This window comes from Podarcis gaigeae (assembly GCF_964106915.1).
Source record: "Podarcis gaigeae genome assembly, chromosome: 8".
NCBI lineage: Eukaryota > Metazoa > Chordata > Lepidosauria > Squamata > Lacertidae > Podarcis > Podarcis gaigeae.
In genome coordinates, this window is record NC_139684.1 from 87,365,747 (window position 1) to 87,385,778 (window position 20,032).

Below are 20,032 nucleotides of genomic sequence, written 5' to 3' on the forward strand. Positions count from 1 at the left end.
TCACTGCTGCAGGGAAGATAGGCAGCCAACCTGGGTGACTCTAAAGAGGATCGCACAAATTGGTGGAGGAAAGGGCTACTGATGGAAACTGAGGTCAGGACAGCTGTGCCCTGCCTCTGCTTGCAAATACCTGCTGGTGGAAAACACAGGAGGGGAGAGTTGCTCTCGCACTCGGGTCCCGCTTGCGGGATTCCCGGAATGGGCATCTGGCCGGACATCATGAGAAGGGGACGCTGGACTTGATGGACTGTTGACCTCCTCCGGGGTGCTGTTCTTATGTTATTTTAAGATACCCTCCAACTCTGTGCATGGGACCCGACCCAAAGGACAAGAAAACAGATTCCAGCTAAACATCGGGAATAATTTTTGCTAAGACCGTAGAAGGGACTCCCTCGGAAGATGAAGGACCCCCATTTGGTGGAGGTTTTTCAAGAGGGGGTGGAAGGCCACCTGTCGGGGGATCCCTCCGCTGCGACTCCTGCCTTGCGGGGGCGGGTTGGGCTGGATGACCTCTGGGTATCCCACCCCACTCTACAGTTCTATTATTCTTTGGGGGAGGAGGGCAAAAACACACAGAAGCGTGGGGCGAAGGAAGCAAGGGGAGGCTGGCTTTGTGACAACAGTGTGTATATAAATATATAGGCGAGGCCTGCTATGCAACCCCCCCCCCCAAAAAAAAAAACTCCTTAGCGACCCGATAGTTCTAGGCAGGCGGGCAAGCAAACAAACAAACAGAGCCGTGGAGGGGCCTCCAGCAAATGCTGTTTATGTAAGCAACAGGACTTCCAGGAAGGAGGGAGCAGGCGCAGGCTCTTGCCAGCCCCTCGGAGGAATGCGCCCAGCCTGCCAAAATTCTCCGTAGAACCCCCTGGCTAACCCAGAGCAGGTACACACCTTACGGCGGGGGTGGGGAGGGTGAGTGCAGCCTGGGTGACTGGCAAGGGCTGGGCTGGGGCAGCTAAGGGAGAGGAGCAGGCAGGCAGAACTTTGGAGAGGGAGGTGCAGATTCTGGGTTCTCACACACACACACACACACACACACACACACACACACACGGCACTCCTCCTGAATCTGTTTTGCAGATGAGGCAAAACAGAGAGAGAGAGAGAGAGAGAGAGAGAGAGAGAGAGAGAGTCTGACCGGGTGAACTGAAACTAGAACCAGGCCTCTGTCTCTGTGATCTCAGTGCGTGGCCTTGGGCAAGACACGGCCTTCCCCGCCTCAGTTTTCCCATGTGTGAAATGGGACCGAACGCGGCCAGGCTCAAAAGGGGTTGCTGCAAGGAGGGGTGAAATAAGGATTGCAAAGATCTGGGAAGCCAGACAGGTTGTAGCGAGTAATTGGGAAAATGCAGAAGAGCTAGGGGGTGAACCAATGGAGGGAAAAATTGAAAAATACAATGGTACCTCGGGTTACAGACGCTTCAGGTTACAGACTCTGCTAACGAAATATTACCTCAGGTTAAGAACTTTGCTTCAGGATGAGAACAGAAATCATGCGGTGGCAGCAGGAGGCCCCATTAGCTAAAGTGGTGCTTCAGGTTAAGAACAGTTTCAGGTTAAGAATGGACCTCCAGAACGAATTAAGTACGTAACCAGAGGTACCACTGTATTATAATCTTAGAATATCTGTGAAGATACATAAAATGAAAGGGTTTAAGGTCAGTGTCCGCCTCTTCGTGACCCCCTGGACCAGAGCACGCCAGGCACTCCTGTCTTCCACTGCCTCCCGCAGTTTGGTCAAACTCATGCTGGTAGCTTCGAGAACACTGTCCCACCATCTCGCCCTCTGTCGTCCCCTTCTCCTTGTGCCCTCCATCTTTCCCAACATCAGGGTCTTTTCCAGGGAGTCTTCTCTTCTCCTGAGGTGGCCAAAGTCTTGGAGCCTCAGCTTCAGGATCTGTCCCACCAGTGAGCACTCAGGGCTGATTTCCTTCAGAATGGAGAGGTTTGATCTTCTTGCAGTCCATGGGACTCTCAAGAGTTTCCTCCAGCACCAGAATTCAAAAGCATCCATTCTTCAGCAATCAGCCTTCTTTATGTTCCAGGTATTGCTGGACCCCAACTCCCATCCTTGCAGGATTTGATGGGAGATTTGATGGGAGTTCAGCAGCTTCTCAGAGGGCTACAGGGTCTCCCATCTCTGTTGGGAAAAAGAAGTGTTGAGCATGTGTTCCGGCCTATTTTAAAATGTATTTGTTTTATAATGTGTATTTTATAATCCATTCCTTGTAACTGCCATTTGCATTTGCAGCACTGAAGCGACCTCTGCAGGGCGCAAGCTTGGGTAGGGTATCTGGAGGTTCCCCCCCCCCCCCCAGGTCTCTTATCAGCCCCTTTTATCCAGAAAAGAACCACCCTTCTAAAATGCTGCCTGGCCTGGTAAGAGATAGCCTTTGACTTCTAGACACACTCACCTGGCTAAGTGATTAGGAGTCAATATTCTCTCTCTCTCTCTCTCTCTCTCTCTCTCTCTCTTGCACATAAACATTGGTTTTATTTATTTCAGAGCAAAAGAAAGAGGGCTTCGGGGGAAACAGGGGCATTCAGCCAAGGACTGGGGAAGCGGATGGCCTCACGAAGCCCAAAGTTAAACCATGGAACTCTCTCCCACAGGATGCAGGAACAGCTTTTTAAAAATTTGTTGTTGTTTAGTTGTTTAGTTGTGTCCGACTCTTTGTGACCCCCTGGACCAGAGCACACCAGGCCCTCCTGCAGTTGGTCAAACTCAAGCTGGTAGCTTCGAGAACACTGTCCCACTATCTCATCCTCTGTCGTCCCCTTCTCCTTGTGCCTTCCATCTTTCCCAACATCAGGGTCTTTTCCAGGGAGTCTTCTCTTCTCATGAGGTGGCCAAAGTCTTGGAGCCTCAGCTTCAGGATCTGTCCTTCCAGGGAGCACTCAGGGCTGATTTCCTTCGGAATGGAGAGGTTGGATCTTCTTGCAGTCCATGGGACTCTCAAGAGTCTCCTCCAGCACCAGAATTCAAAAGCATCCATTCTTCGGCGATCAGCCTTCTTGATGGTCCAGCTCTCGCTTCCATACATCACTACTGGGAAAACCATAGCTTTGACTAGACGGACCTTTGTTGGCAAGGTGATGTCTCTGCTTTTTAAGATGCTGTCTAGGTTTGCCATCGCCTTTCTCCCAAGGAGCAGGCGTCTTTTAATTTCGTGACTGCTGTCACCATCTGCAGTGATCATGGAGCCCAAGAAAGTAAAATCTCTCACTGCCTCCATTTCGGATTAGACAAATTCACAGAGGAGGAGAGGGCTATCAATGGTTATTTCTAGCCTCAAAGGCTAGGCTCTGCCTCCACAGCTGGCAGCACCGATGCTTCTGAATACCAGTTGCTGGAAACCACTGCTGGCTGCAGTACCCACCCAAAATGAAATGAAGTTATACTTCCGCTGAGTTGCCAGGGGGTTGAGCTAGATAACCTTTGGGGGACCCTTCCAATGCTATGATTCTGTGGTCCCCGTCCCCCCCTCTTCCTCCCTCTGTCCCTGTTCCCAGGCTCCTCTGCCCGCCTCCCTGCCAGACTGGAGGCCCCAGCTTTGCCGGAGCAAAACATTGGTCTCTTAGCAACAAGTTTCGCCTTCCAATTCTGGCTGTTGTTATTTACCGAGGCCACCAGCCAAATTCCCCTGGTCCGGGGCCAGAAGCCACAGCTGAGGAGGGATAGGCTGAGCTCCTGCCGCTGCCAGAGGCCGCTGGCACGCAATGCGCTGGGAGCGCGCTGCTGGGCTGGAGTCACCTTTCGCACACAAAACCTCCCTGGCACACTCACCCAGATAAGGCAGCTCTGCCTCTGCAACACACACACACACACCCCTTGTGTGATTGTGTCTCTGCACAATCACAGGCCAGGAGATGCAGCCAGGCTTTCACCCCAGCTGGTGCAAACGTCTCCGTTTACACACATGCATTCCCACAAACACACACACACAGCGTTACTCGCACAGCTGCACGATCCCTTGCATGATTGTTCACACATGCACGAGCACCAAAACAGAACCGTGGAATTGTCGAGTTGGGACACCCACCCCCCACAGGGCCCAACCTCCTGCAATGCAGGAATCACATCAAAAGAATCCCAAAATAATAATAATAGGAATAATAGGAATAATTTATTATTTATACCCTGCCCATCTGACTGGGTCTCCCCAGCCACTCTGGGCGGCTTCCAACACAATATTAAAATACAGTGGTCTGTTAAACATTAAAAGCTTCCCTAAACAGGGCTGCCTTCCGATGTCTTCTAAAAGTCTGGTAGTTGTTGTTCTCTTTGACATCTGGTGAGAGGGCGCTCCACAGGAAGGGTGCCACCACCGAGAAGGCCCTCTGCCTGGTTCCCTGTAGCTTGGCTTCTCGCAGCAAGGGAATTGCCAGAAGGCCCTCAGCGCTGGACCTCAGTGTCCGGGTAGAACGATGGGGGTGGAGATGCTCCTTCAGGTCTACTGGGCTTTTGAGGCCGTTTAGGGCTTTAAAGGTCAGCACCAACACTTTGAATTGTGCTCGGAAACGTACTTGCCTGCCCAAGCTCTGTTTAAAAAACCTGCAGAAAGGAGAGCCTGCCATAATTGGGGTGACCAATAAAACAAAGGCTAAATATTCCACTAGTAGTTAATATGTATGGTAGACTCTCCTTTGTTAGAGACCTAAAGGATTGTGCTGTTCTCTGAGAATTCCATTTCTAGGGAAACTCTGGGTTAAGATTACTGCAATGCCTTATATTTGGGGCTACTGGTGGAGGAAGTGGGGTGCGGGAGGTGTAGTTTGCTCCGGGTGTCATCCCTGAGACGGGTGACATCCCCACCCCACCCCCTGGGACACTCTCCGCGCTGCCCCCAGTAAGACACTCACCACGGAGGAAGAAGAATTACCGACGAAAGAAGAATGGAGGATGAAATTGATGGACTAATCAGAACTTGATAAATTAACTGGAAGGATTCAAAACCTGCGGGATCAGAGATTCTCAGAAGACTGGAGTAAATATACAGACTATTTGGAAAGTAATTGTATTGAACAGATTACGCTAGTAAGACTACAAGGAGGATTATTCGAAAGATTGCAAGGAAGACTAGGAGGAGAATTATTAGTTAGTGACAATTAAGAGTAATAGTGAAATTAAGAAATGCAGAATAAGTGATAAAGAACGAAAAACCATCAGAGGTGTTGATGGAAGTCTAAAATATTGTATAAGATGAAAAGTTATGTAATATGACTGTTGAAAATGATATGTTAAAAAACCCAATAAAAATGTAGATTATAAACAGACGCTCGCCACGGACAGCGCCCTGTGGGACGTTTGCTGTGGGTGGCGCCATCCCCGTGCTTGCTGCCCTGCCCCGTGGGACACTCACGGCGCTGCCCCGTGGGTGGCACGCCCTGCCTCTGGGTGCAAAGCACATGCACCGCTCTGGAATCCGGAGCAGCTAGCTCTGATTCTGCATGGGGCTGCTTTTGAAGACAGTTCGGAAACAGTGCAGAATTTGGCAGCCAGATGGCTCACCGGAGCAAGACGGTTTTAGCCTATTGCACCCAACCTGGTCCAACTGTGCTGGCTGCCAGTCAGTTCCCAGGCCCAATTCAAAGTGCTTTTCTTGACTTATAAAGTCTTTTTTTTCCAAATTTTTTTTAATTGATTTTCCAAGATTTTTAAACAAACAAACCTCTTAATTGTATTTAATGCAATCTTAGTAACATTGTTAAGTGACTTCCTCAAATCCCCCTGGCTGAATTTCAGTGTATATTACTGTAACAGTTTTCCAAAACCAATTTTCTCATAGAATTAACTTAATCACTTAATATCTTCCTTTCTTTTCCTTTTAACTTTAAACATGTTATTCTCTAACATTTCGTATTTAAATCCTATGCCTATCTGCAAGTTTTTCCAATTAAGTTATCTTAACATATTTAACGAAATAGTCTTTGAATTTCATCCATTCCTCCTGGTAGTCCTCCTTCTTCTGGTCGCAGACTCTTCCGGTCAGGTTGGCTAGCTCCGAAAAGTCCATGATCTTCATCTGCCATTCCTTCTTGACTTATAAAGTCTTAAATGATTCAGGACTGCAATACCTCAAGGACCACCTCTCCCCATAGGAACTGACCCTGTATCTTCTAAAGTTCTTATTTGTGTGTCTCCTCCACAAGAGGTTCCCCATTTGTGGAACGCTCTCCCCAGGGAGACTGAGCTGGCCCCTGCACTGAACAGACAAAAATGTTCAGCTTCTCCTTTGGCCGATTAAGCAATCTAGACACCCTATTATGTATCCTGCGTTTTTATCTTATATTTTTATGCTGTGAACCTACCTGAGGTCTGCAGGTGCAGAATGGTATACAACTTTAATAAAGAATATCTCAACCAGAGCCAGGGCCTTTTCAACACTGGCCCCGGCCTGGTGGAACGCTCTGTCTCATGAGACCAGGGCCCTGCGGGATCTGATTTCTTTCCGCAGGGCCTGTAAGACAGAGTTGTTCCGCCTGGCCTTTGGCTTGGAATCAACTTGATTCCCTCCCCCTCTTTCTTTCTTTTTTCCTTTCTCTTTCTGTGTTGGAACTCCTATTTGGGGACTTCCCTGGCTTTTTTCTGGCCCACGGAGGACCAGTCTGGATAGTTAGCCTTGGTGAAGACTTGACGTTTTCATCCCCCCAAAAGTTTTTGATTTGAGTTTCTACTGAAAGGAGGCTGCATTTTAATGTTGTATTTTAATCTTGTTTTTTAAGTTGTATTTCAATCGTTTTTGTATCTGGTGTTAGCCGCCCCGAGCCCAGTCTTGGCTGGGGAGGGCGGGGTATAAAGAAAATTTATTATTATTATTATTATTATTATTATTATTATTATTATTAGAAAAGGGCTTGCAGGTGCCTTATTAATGAGATGTCCGAAGGTGCCCAGTGCAGAAAGAAGACTGGCCTTTATTCTGCCAGAGACGACAGAAGAATATCAATAGTTGCTGTTCATAAAATCATAGAATTGTAGAGTCACAAGGGACCCCCATGGTCATCTAGTCCAACACCACTAGATGACCTTGGGGGGCAGTCATTGCCCCTCTCAGCCTATCCTACCTCGCAGGGTTGTTGCGGGGATTAAATGAGGAGTTGGAAGAGGCATATGTACACTGCCTTCAGCTGCTTGGAGGAAATGGGGGTGGGGCATAGAAACGCAATAAATAAAATATTCAAACGCCTTCGAAATTGAGGTTGAATCCTGACAAGACAGAAGTACTGTTTTGGGGGGACAGGGGGCGGGCAGGTGTGGAGGATTCCCTGGTCCTGAATGGGGCAGCTGTGCCCCTGAAGGACCAGGTGTGCAGCCTGGGAGTCATTTTGGACTCACAACTGTCCATGGAGTCGCAGGTCATTCTGCGTCCAGGGCGGCTGTCTGCCAGCTCCATCTGGTACGCAGGATGAGACCCTCCCTGCCCGCGGACTGTCTCGCCAGAGTGGTGCATGCTCTGGTTATCTCCCGCTTGGACTACTGCAATGCACTCAATGTGGGGCTACTTTTGAAGGTGACCCAGAAACTCCAACTAATCCAGAATGCGGCAGCTAGACTGGTGACTGGGAGCGGCCACCGGGACCACATAACACTGGTCTTGAAAGACCTACACTGGCTCCCAGGACGTTTCCGAGCACAATTCAAAGTGTTGGTGCTGACCGTGAAAGCCCTAAACGGCTTCGGTCCAGTATACCTGAAGGAGCATCTCCACCCGCATTGTTCTGCCCGGACACGGAGATCCAGCATCAACATTTGTCCACAGACAGCATTCTGGGTCATGTGGCCAGCACCATGATGGAAACCAGAGCGCATGAAAACACCACTTACCTTCCCGCTGGAGCGGTACCTATTTATCTACTTGCACTTTGACGTGCTTTCAAACTTCTAGGTCGGCAGGAGCTGGGACCAAGCAACGGGAGCTCAGCCAGTCGCGGGGATTCGAACTGCCGACCTTCCGATCAGCAAGCCCAAGTGGCTCAGTGGTTTAGACCACAGCGCCACCCGCATCACTGGTCGTTCAGTGGAAGAATTCTCACCTGCCATGTGGGAGGCCCGGGTTTGATTCCCGGCCAATGCAACGGTGAATTCCGACGAGGATGCAATTATTAACAAGTCACTACAATTCTTGTTAATGCATTCCAAATATCACTGGATTTATCCACACACAAGCAAACGATTCCTAGGTTGCAGGGGGGGGGGGGTCCTGACATCTATCCCACTGATCAAAGGGGGCCAAGGCATTATATTTCTCAGTGAATCAATATCAGTACAGTATTTTGGCAGAGGTAAGGGCGTGGGGAGTCCGTTTACGTTGACCAGCTGTCATCCCCACCCCAGATCGACAGGGGTCCCCGCCCCCCCCCACATTTCACCCCACATGCCGGACCCCTATGTCATCATCCTACTAGTAAACAAACATTCCCCTCCTCCTCTTTCTCACCAGATACACAAAACCCTCCCCTGGCATTCGTCTAACGAGCCGTGGGGAGGAGGCTCTACTACAAATCCATCGTGAGCCCCACTTCCTTTCAATGGGGCGGGGGGGGGAGACCGAGCGAGCAGCCCCCCTCCCTCGAGGCTGCCTCGCCGAGCGCCGGCAGCCGACTGGCTCCGCCTCCGGAGGGTTCGCTTCTGCCGTTGGCGCTGCCCTCGGGAAGCCCCGCCCCGCCTGCTCCCCCCCCCACCGTCGCCAAGGCAGCGGCGCCGTTGCCGGGCAACGTCAACAAAGCCCCGAACGGCCGGCGTGATGACGCGCGCGGGGAATGGAACGCCGTTGCCGGGGAGACGGGCGGGTTGTTTTTTTCTCGGCCGGGATGCCAGCCACGTGGGGCGGCCGGGCGCTCGCAGAGCGAGGAGAGGATCGCCGAGCCGAGCCGGGACGCCGGAGCTGGACGGGGCCGGCGGAGAAGGAAGGGAAGGAAGGCAGAGGCAGAGGGAAAGGGCTTAGCTGCGGTTCCCGCACTGCAGGGATGGGGTTGGGCTGGATGACCTCTGGGGGTCCCTTCCAACTCCGGAACCCGGGGAGGATCGGAAAGGAGAGGCAAAAGGTTTAGCTGCGGTTCCTGCATTGCAGGGATGGGGTTGGGCTGGATGACCTCCGGGGGTCCCTTCCAACTCCGGAACCTGGAGAGGATCGGAAGGGGGAGGCAAAAGGTTTAGCTGCGGTTCCTGCACCGCAGGGATTGGGGTTGGGCTGGATGACCTCTGAGGATCCCTTCCAACTCCGGAACCTGGAGAGGATCGGAAGGGGGAGGCAAAAGGTTTAGCTGCGGTTCCTGCACCGCAGGGATGGGGTTGGGCTGGATGACCTCTGGGGGTGCCTTACAACTGTGGAACCCGGAGAGGATCGGAAGGGAAAGGGCTTAGCTGCGTTTCCTGCATTGCAGGGGGTTGGGGGTCAGACTGGATGACCCCAGGGGATCCCTTCCAAATCAACCATTCTATGAAAGCCCCCGAGGCTTGAACGGAGCATCTGCTGTGCTCCCGTAGCCCGCCTGCTCGCACGGGCTTCCTCCTCGTTCCTTTTCCTTCCCTGGGACATCCTGGGACTCTTTCTGCCTTCCGCCGGTCCTTTTGGGGTTCCTCCCATCTCCCAACCCCAGAAGACCCCTTTGCGCATCGCTCCCTGCCTGCGCTGGGTCTCCCGCGCCTCCTGCTCCAAATCCAGTCCCCGCCCGCCCTCACAAAAACTGAGCCCCTCCCCCGCTTGCCTGCTCGCCCCTCCTGACATGGACGGCACCATAGGTGGGGGGCAGACGATCTTCTCCCCAAGCAAGAACCTCACCCACCCCCATTCGTCTTCCATTCCTGAAGCCCAGTCATTAACCCACACTGCTCTTTCAGAGAGCTTAACATGGACGCAACTAGAATGATGCCTTACCCCTCTTGTGCCCCCAGCCTTCCTCTCCCCCCCCCCGCCGCTTCTCTCCTCCTGCTGCCCCCCCACACACATCTGCAGCCTCCTGCCTCCCATCGCTTCTGCCTCTTACAATCCCAACTATGATGGATGATCTCTCTCTGGCCACCCTGGGGGGAGCTTCCTTGCCCACTAGGCCTAGTCAGGGCCTGCCAGGTATGTAACTGGGCTTACCAGAGTGGTGCATGCTCTAGTTATCTCCCACTTGGACTACTGCCATGCACTCTGCGTGGGGCTCCCTTTGAAGGTGACCCGGAAACTGCAATTAATCCAGAATGCGGCATCTAGACGGGTGACTGGGAGCGGCCGCCGGGACCACATAACAGTGGTCTTGAAAGACCTACATTGGCTCCCAGTCTGTTTCCGAGCACAATTCAAAGTGTTGGTGTTGACCTTTAAAGCCCTAAACTGCCTCGGTCCAGTATATCTGAAGGAGCATCTCCACCCCCATTGTTCTGCTGGACACTGAGGTCCAGTTCCGAGGGCCTTCTGGCGGTTCCCTCATTGCAATAAGCCAAGTTACAGGGAACCAGGCAGAGGGCCTTCTCGGTAGTGGCACCTGCCCTGTGGAACGCCCTCCCACCAGATATCAAAGAGAAGAACAATTACCAGACTTTTAGAAGACATCTGAAGGCAGCCCTGTTTAGGGAAGCTTTTAATGTTTAATAGACTACTGTATTTTAATGCTTTGTTGGAAGCCGCCCAGAGTGGCTGGGGAAACCCAGATGGGTGGGGTATAAATAATAAATTCTATTCTATTCTATTCTATTCTATTCTATTCTATTCTATTCTTGGCTGGGGAGGGCAGGGTATAAATAAAATTTATTATTATTATTATTATTATTATTATTATTATTATTATTATCATCATCATCACGTAGGCTGCTTCTTCCAGACATCCCATTCTCAGTCCTTCCCCCCAGTGTCCACAGCAGCCAGATTCTGCTTCAGGAACTCCAAGCCATCCTCACGGGTCTCTTATTGCTGGTAGGATTATTATTTCCACAGGACATGCCAATTCCTCCCTGCCCCGCCACAAACACCCACCCCCCTCTCCTCTGCCAAACCTTTTCCTTCCAGCTCACATGACCAGCCGCAGTCCAGAGGGACATGTGTGTTTTTGTCAGCTGAGGAAGGAAGGAAGGGGAACCCGAGACACAGTGTGCCGCCAACAGAGCTGGTGGTCGAAATTCTGCACATTTCTCACACTGGCAGCCCTGCTGGAGTCCCCCTGGACTGTGGCTGGTCATGTGAGTGCAGGAGAGAGGGGAAGAAACATGCACACAAAGTTCTGGGCCAGGGGTAGCCAATGTGGTGCCCTCACGATGCTGCAGACTCAGCCTGCATGGCCTAAATCCACAGGTTATGGTGACAGCAGTCACGAAATTAAAAGATGCCTGCTCCTTGGGAGAAAGGCGATGGCAAACCTAGACAGCATCTTAAAAAGCAGAGACATCACCTTGCCGACAAAGGTCTGTATAGTTCAAGCTCTGGTTTTCCCAGTAGTGATGTATGGAAGTGAGAGCTGGACCATCAAGAAGGCTGATCGCTGAAGAATGGATGCTTTTGAATTCTGGTGCTGGAGGAGACTCTTGAGAGTCCCATGGACTCCAAGAAGATCAAACCTCTCCATTCTGAAGGAAATCAGCCCTGAGCGCTCCCTGGAAGGACAGATCCTGAAGCTGAGGCTCCAAGACTTTGGCCACCTCATGAGAAGAGAAGACTCCCTGGAAAAGACCCTGATGTTGGGAAAGATGGAGGGCACAAGGAGAAGGGGACGACAGAGGACCAGATGGTGGGACAGTGTTCTCAAAGCTACCAGCATGAGTCTGACCAAACTGTGGGAGGCCGTGGAAGACAGGAGTGCCTGGCGTGCTCTGGTCCAGGGGGTCACGAAGAGTCGGACACGACTAAACGACTAAACAACAACATGGGCCTCCTAGATGCCAACATGTGGAGGGCACCACGTTGGTGGTCCTTGTTCTGAGCAGTCCAAAAGAGTATCTGTCAAATTTACATCTCAGCCTGCCTGCCAAAGGAGCAATTGTTTCTTTTCTAAACTGAGAGGTGAAGGGGAGCAAGGCCTTTGTTTTGCTCCAGATGTTTCAAGGCTTGGAGCCATTCCTTAATTCGGCACTGGCTGGGGCTGACGGGAGTTGTAGTTTCCAACACCTGGATGGCACAGCAGGTGGGGGAAGGCTGTTTCGTTTAATTTTGGACTGAGAGCCAAGCAGGAAGGGCGTTGCCACAATCGGAGCATCACTAATTTGTCTTAATGCCTTCGCTTTCAAAAGCACATCTGAAGTCTGCATTCCCAAACATACCTTGCAAGGGATATATAACTCTGGGACTTCTTTCTGAGTAAACATGCAAAGTATTGCACTGAGGGTTTTTTAATATATTTGTTTATTTAAACTCTTTGCCCTTTGAAATGCAGATTTTTCGGTTGTAAGCTCACAGGCAGGAACTTGCCTCTGAAGAATTCCCCGCTGCCAGTTAGTTTTAAACGCTTCATTAAAAACGCAATGAAAACAAAAACGGTGTGCAAGGGAAATTTTCTTCTGGCATTCTGGGTGGTGGGGGTGGTGCCTCCCCTCGTTTAACCACGAGGAAAAACAGAGAACCTCCCACCGATCTTAATGAATGGGATGAGAGAGTTTGTGTATGCATGTGCCTGCTTCTGTGACGAAGAGAAAAGCACTCTGTCCATGCTTAGAGGCACTCTTTCCTAGGGCCACCATTCCAGGTCTAACTGGTGGCTTAGGTTTCACAAGTTACAGCTTGATCTCTAAGGGTGAAGTTCATGAGCCTGCGCTGCTAAATAAGGTCCCCTTTGTCACGAAGATCCCCATTAATCTTTGCGGCCAGAGAAAGGAAGCCCAGAGAAGACTTAAGGAAGCTCATATCCCATCAGAGGTCCATCTAGTCCAGCCCTCTGCTACCCCCGCTGTCCAGGTAGATACCCCAATGGGAAGCCAGCAAAGCAGGAGTCATGGCGCTTAACTGAGATTCCTGCATTGCAGGGGGTTGGTCTAGATGACCGCTGGGTGCCTCCCAGCTCTATGATTCTAAGTCAATTGCCCCCTCCTGTTGTTCCTCCCTGGCAGCTGATACCAAATTCTTCCAAGAGCTAGAACCTGGGGGTGGCATTCAGAGAGTGGAGGTTAGGGCCCAGGCAACTTGCCTCCTGAAAGTCTCAGCCCACATTTCCTCTTGCACAGGTGAGCCAACTTGAATTAAATATTTTTTGGGGGGTGAGGGGAGGACAGGTAAGCCCCACCCTGAATAATCGATCACAAGACACGGGGCACACAAACACCACTTGAATGGCAATGCCCGTCGAATGGGGGGGGGTCCCCTCTAATATTTTATTGGGGTGGATGCCGAAGGGACCTCAGCTCCTAGGAGATGCTCTTGCAGCCTCTCAAAGTACAGAACCCACGTTCAGCTCCAAGCACCCTCTCCAGTACACCCCATAAAAACAAACACTCCCACCACCCCATTTTCATCCTCAGGGTGGGGGGTTGGGGTATGGCAATCTGCTCCTTTCTCAGAAAACCTGGCATCATACTGTTACTGAATATTTCAGACAATACCAACGTAGTTGTATTGTCATAAGAACTGGTCTGATATAGGATACAGAAATCGTATCACAGTACTGTAGAGATAAGGGACGGGGGTGGCGCTGTGGTGGTGTCTGAGATGGGAGACCCTCCGAGAAGTTGCTGAACTCCCATCAAATCCAGCGAGGATGGGAGTTGTAGTCCTGCAATATCGCTGTGGGTTAAACCACAGAGCCTAGGACTTGCCGATCAGAAGGTCGGCGGTTCAAATCCCCGCGACGGACTGAGCTCCCGTTGCTCGGTCCCTGTTCCTGCCAACCTAGCAGTTCGAAAGCACATCAAAGTGCAAGTAGATAAATAGGTACCACTCCAGCGGGAAGGTAAACGGCGTTTCCGTGCGCTGCTCTGGTTCGTCAGAAGCGGCTTAGTCATGCTGGCCACATGACCCGGAAGCTGTACGCCGGCTCCCTTGGCCTGTAAAGCGAGATGAGCGCCGCAACCCCAGAGTCGGCCGCGACTGGACCTAATGGTCAGGGGTCCCTTTACCTTACTGTAGAGATGGAAGGGAACCCCAAGGGTTATCTAGTCCAACCCAATGCAATGCAGGAATCTCAACTAAAGCATCCGTGTGTAATTGCGGCTCAATGGGAAACAGCCCCAAATTTTACACCAGGCGTTTGGTACTGCTCCATCTGGAATATGGCTGTCGTGGGGTGGGGTGGAATCGTGCATAATTAGAGGTTTTCCTTTTTGAATTTCCATCCGTCGCTACAGCTGCTCTCCTAGTTTTTATACACATTATAAAATGAATTTCTTAAAATCTTTAGGAAAGAAGAAAGCTGGCCATGTGGCTCTCTTCTTGCTCTGACCATTGCACCTCACTGCCTAGCGACAGAAACCGCGGGCGGTGCTGCTTCCCACCACCCTGGCTCCCAATTTACCCCTGCTTTATAATATTTTTTTAATTATACCCCGCACATCCAGCTGAGCTTCCCCAGCCACTCTGGGCGGCTTCCAATCAAGTGTTAAAAACAATACAGCAATAAATATTAAAAACTTCCCTAAACGGGGCTGCCTTCAAATCTCTTTTAAAAAGAAGATAGCTGCTTATTTCCTTCACATGTGATGGGAGGGAGGGCGCCACCACCGAGAAGGCCCTCTGCCTGGTTTCCTGTAACCACACGTCTCGCAGGGAGGGAACCGCCAGAAGGCCCTCGGAGCTGGACCTCAGTGTCCGGGCTGAATGATGGGGGTGGAGACGCTCCTTCAGGTATACTGGGCCTTTGAGGCCGTTTAGGACTTTCAAGATCAACGCCAACACTTTGAATTGTGCTCGGAAATGTACCGGGAGCCAGTGTAGGTCTTTCAAGATGGTTGTTATGTGGTCTTGGCGGCCGCTCCCAGTCACCAGTCTAGCTGCCACATTCTGGATTAATTGCAATTTCCGGGTCACTTTCAAAGGTAGCCCCACGTAGAGCGCATTGCAGTAGTCCAAGCGGGAGATAACCAGAGCATGCACCACTCTGGCAAGACAGTCCGCGGGCAGGGAGGGTCTCATCCTGTGTACCAGATGGAGCTGGTAGGCAGCCGCCCAGGACACAGAATGGACCTGCGCCTCCATGGACAGCTGTGAGTCCAAAATGACTCCCAGGTTGAGCACCTGGTCCTTCAGGGGCACAGTTGCCCCATTCAGGACCAGGGAGTCCCCCACACCCGCCCGCCCTCTGTCCCCTTTCCCTGTTGAGAAATAAACGCGCGCCTTGAGTGAACAAAAAGCCCGGTTTCTCATTTCCCCCGCTTTCCTCATTGGGTTACAACGTGAGCCTTAACAGCTGGAAGGATGAATGAATGAATGAATGAATGAATGAATGAATGAATGAATGAACGGAGCAATGGCGAGGCGCCTGTGTCAGCAGCCGGTGAAAGCGCCCAATTGGAGGCTCGGCCCCCAAACCGTGACTCAGAGCCCAGGAATGGCTGCAGCGTTCTTGGCCGGTGACATCAAAGTGCTGTGTCAGACACGTCGCAGGATTCCACCTCCCTCCCAGGCCAGACAGCCAGAAATGTCTCTGGTGTCCGTCTCCCCTGTCCAGCCGACCCGATCCACCCCCCGGATCCTGGATCTGAATCACTGACCACCTCTGGATCTGTCTGAAGGGCTGAGGTTTCCTAACGAGGCTTCTCCCCTCCAAAGGGGCGCGATCCGTTCTCCTTTCTCTTTCTCTTTGTGCATCATAAGGGAGGTGACTCAGCAGCAGACACAGAAATAGGCTTTGCTGGGTTGAAATGGCCCCTCCACCTTATGGGGGTGTTGAGTAAGGCCTCCCTGCTAAGGGAAGGCAGCTATTTATGACTAAGCAAAATATATCTCCGAGGAAAAGGGGGGGTGAGTAGATTCAGAGAGCAGGAGGTCTGGGTTTGACACCCCCCCTGCTTTCTATAGGGGCGCAGTGGGAGTAAAAACCTTTAGAGCCATGTTTCCCAAATTTGGGGGAGCCACTAAACTCATCCACCCCAGTGCCCCCCTATAAAATGCAATGTTCAGAATAGCAATTTGCACGATCCCCTATGGAAGATGGCAAAATTAAATTGAAAACAGCGACAATTACTGTATTTTTCCATCTATAAGATGCCTCCATGTATAAGACGACCCGTATGTATAAGACAACGCCGGGGGTAGTGCCACCCCTTTGGGAACCACTAGATTAGATGATGATGATGATTATGAGATGATGATGATGATGATGATGATGATAGTATACTGCCCTCCAACCATAGGGTGGTTCAAAACAAAAATACAAGATAAAAAACCACAAAATACATAATAGGAACAAGAACACAAGAACAAACCAATTACCCACTGGACCCACCCCTACATATTTAATAATATAATAATAATAATATAATAATAATAATTTATTATTTATATGGCTGAGTTTCCCCAGCCACTCTGGGTGTCTCCCAATCGAGTGTTAAAAACAATACAGCATCAGACATTAAAAACTTCCCTAACCGGGGCTGCCTTCAGATGTCTTAAAAATAAGATAGCTGCTTATTTCCTTGACATCTGAAGGGAGGGCGTTCCACAGGGCGGGCACCACTACTGAGAAGGCCCTCTGCCTGGTTCCCTGTAACCTCACTTCTTGCAATGAGGGAACCGCCAGAAGGCCCTCGGAGCTGGACCTCAGTGTCCGGGCAGAACAATGGGGGTGGAGACGCTTCTTCAGGTATACAGGTCCGAGGCCATTTAGGGCTTTAAAGGTCAGCACCAAAACTTTGAATTGTGCTCAGAAATGTACTGGGAGCCAATGCAGATCTCTCAAGACCGGTGTTACGTGGTCTCGGCGGCTGCTCCCAGTCACCAGTCTAGCTGCCGCATTCTGGATTAGTTGCAGTTTCTGGGTCACCTTCAAAGGTAGCCCCACGTAGAGCGCATTGCAGTAGTCCAAGCGGGAGATAACCAGAGCATGTACCACTCTGGCGAGACAGTCTGCAGGCAGATAGGGTCTCAGCCTACGTACCAGATGGAGCTGGTAAACAGCTGCCCTGGACACAGAATGGACCTGCGCCTCCATGGACAGCGGTGAGTCCAAAATGACTCCCAGGCTGCGCACCTAGTCCTTCAGGGGCACAGTTGTCCCATTCAGGACCAGGGAGTCCTCCACATCTGCCCGCCTCCTGTCCCCCAAAAACAGTACTTCTGTCTTGTCAGGATTCTGCCTCAATCTGTTTTACGCCATCCATCCTCCAACTGCCTCCAAGCACCCTCACAGGACCTTCACCGCCTTCACTGGTTCTGATTTAAAACAACCAAACCAAACAAACAAACAAACAACAACAAAAAACCCCTCTCTGACTGGCTATGCGTGTTCCACCATCAAACAGCTCTCACTCTCAGAACACCCTTCCTAAGGTTTAGATGGGAACTATTTTCTTGCTGTTTGAAGACGCTGGTTTGGGCCCTACCCTCCAGAGCAGCAGAAAATGAGCTTGCTCCTTCTTCAATGTGACAGCCCTTCAGATATTTGAAGATGGTGATCATATCTAATAATAATAATAATAATAAATTTTATTTATACCCTGCCCTCCCCAGCCAAGACTGGGCTCAAGGTGGCTAACACCAGATATAAAACAATTGATTGAAATACAACTTAAAAAACAAGATTAAAATACAACCTTAAAATGCAGCCTCATTTCAGCAGAAACTCAAAAACCTCTTTGGGGATGAAAACGTCAAGTCTTCACCAAGGCTAACTATCCAGACTGGTCCTACGTGGGCCAGAAAAAAGCCAGGGAAGTCCCCAAATAGGGGTTCCATCACAGAAGGGGAAAGGAAAAAGGAAAGAGGGGAAGGGGATCAAGTTGATTCCAAGCCGAAGGCCAGGCGGAACAACGCTGTCTTACAGGCTCTGAGGAAAGAAATCAGATCCTGCAGGGCCCTGGTCTCATGAGACAGAGTGTTCCACCAGGCCGGAGCCATCACTGAATAGGCCCTGGCTCTGCGTGTGGCTAATTTGACTTCCTTAGGTCCCGGGACCTCTAGGGTGTTGCTGTTTATGGACCTTAAGGTTCTCCGTGGGGCATACCAGGAGAGGCCGTTCTGTAGGAAGTATCTAGAGGAAGTAGTTCTGTCCTGCCCTGTACCGTTGAGCTAGTGATGAACCACAGACCATATTTGCTTCCCAATGGAGTAATCCAGAACCCCTAAATTTGCAGCTGCGCCTGGAGTTGCCACTGGGGCTTGAACCCGGGGCATTCAGCATGTGAAGTAGGGGCCCCGGAGCTATGGTGGCCCTTCCTCACTTAGGCTTCTCCACGGGCGGAAGGGACTTCGTTGGGAAAAGGGGCAGCCCTTCTGTCTAGTCACTGTCGCTTGGGCGGAGGGGGATCAGACAGCAATGAGATGGGAGCAGCAGTAGGCAGACAGACAGACAGGGGGTGGCACAGTGGGGCAAGGCAGGGGGTGAAAACCAGCTACTCAGAATAGCCAAGCTCTCCAGGGTCCTGTCTGATTGCTGGTGGGGCAGGCTGGCAGGGTCTATATTTGGTACCCAGGCAGAAACGGCCAGGCCAGGCTCCACCTTGTCATTATTTGTGTCTCGCCTGCTGGTCACTGTCCCCGGGAAGATCAGTTTGTGGCAGCGGCGAGAAAGCCTTTTGCCTTGTGGTTATGAGCCTTACCCAGAGGAATGCAAACTGCCGATCGAGTCAGGAGGTTCCTTGCCTCTAAAGAGAAACTCACACCCAGCACAAACTGGAGCAAGAGACATTCCTCTGCAACAGGGAATTCAGTATTGCTTCATCTTTCCAAACTTTTCATGTTGGTGACACACTTTTTTAGACGTGCATCATTTTGTGACACACTAATTCAGTTTCACTAGCAAACCGGAGGTCAAACTAACCCCTTATGAGAGATACGGACACATATCGAGGAATGCATCTACACACTGCAGCCGACACACTAATGAATTAGGAAATAGAATAGAATAGAATAGAATAGAATAGAATAGAATAGAATAGAATAGAATAGAATAGAATAGAATTTCTTATTTATACCCCGCCCATCTGGCTGGGTTTCCCCAACCACTTCCGACAAAGTATTAAAATACAGTAGACTGTTAAACATCAAAAGCTTCCCTAAAGAGGGCTGCCTTCAGATGTCTTCTAAAAATCTGGTAGTAGTTGTTCTCTTTGACATCTGGTGGGAGGACGTTCCAGAGGATGGGTGCCACTACAAAGAAGGCCCTCTGCCTGGTTCCCTGCAACTTGGCTTATTGCAGTCAGGGAACCGCCAGAAGGCCCTCGGTGCTCGACCTCAGTGTCCAGGCAGAACAATGGGGGTGGAGACGCTCCTTCAGGTCTACTGGAAAGCTCTGATTTACATCTTTAATCAACTGTAATTGGTTTGGCAGCTACAGCCATTCCTGGACCAGGAAAGCCTAGTCAGAGTAGTGTTTATGCACCAGTTACTTCAAGACTGGATTCTCTGCAAGGCTTCCCTCCAGAAGCTGCAGTCTGTGAGCAAGAATACTTATTGCAAAATACTGGAAGACACAAGATCTACCCACCCGGGAAGAATGGCAGATGAAGATGATGGACTACATGGAACTGGCCGAAATGACGGGCAGAATCCGAGACCAGGGAAAAGAGTCGGCAGAAGAAGACTGGAAGAAATTTAAAGACTATTTACAGAAATATTGTAAAATTAATGAATGTTAGAATGATGTTGGACAGAAATTAAGTGGTTTCCAGCTGTAATGCTTAAGAGAATATGAAAAAAAGGTTTAGAAATAAGTAAAAACTAATGGTGAGGATTTGCTGAACTAACAATTGGAATTGGAATACAAAAAAGGGAGGTATGAGGAGGTCTGGAAAATAAGTTAAAAGAAAATAAGTAATGGAAATTCTATGTGTTTTTAATTGTTTTTATTTTTGTATTTTTGTTATTTTTTCTTTTTATTTTACATTGTATTATTTTTGAAAACTTTAATAAATATTCTATAAAAAAAAAACAGAAGCTGCAGTCTGTGAAGAATGCTGCAGCACAAT

At 50.3% G+C, this 20,032-nt stretch overlaps 1 protein-coding gene and 1 long non-coding RNA gene across 2 annotated transcripts in view; one reads left to right on the top strand and one right to left on the bottom strand.

The window, feature by feature from the left end:
• Positions 1-8,610, bottom strand: part of LOC310851731 (snake venom vascular endothelial growth factor toxin HF-like) — a 55,864-nt gene extending 47,254 nt beyond the window's left edge. The window contains exon 1 of the mRNA XM_083754396.1: positions 8,445-8,610. The gene's annotated coding sequence lies outside the window, so the exon portion shown is untranslated. The remainder of the gene's footprint in view (positions 1-8,444) is intronic.
• A 1,382-nt stretch (positions 8,611-9,992) lies between these two features.
• Positions 9,993-12,458, top strand: LOC310851863. The gene is made up of 2 exons (XR_014567894.1): positions 9,993-10,076; positions 10,816-12,458. It is a non-coding gene; the product is annotated as an uncharacterized lncRNA (long non-coding RNA).
• The last annotated feature ends 7,574 nt before the right edge of the window (positions 12,459-20,032 follow it).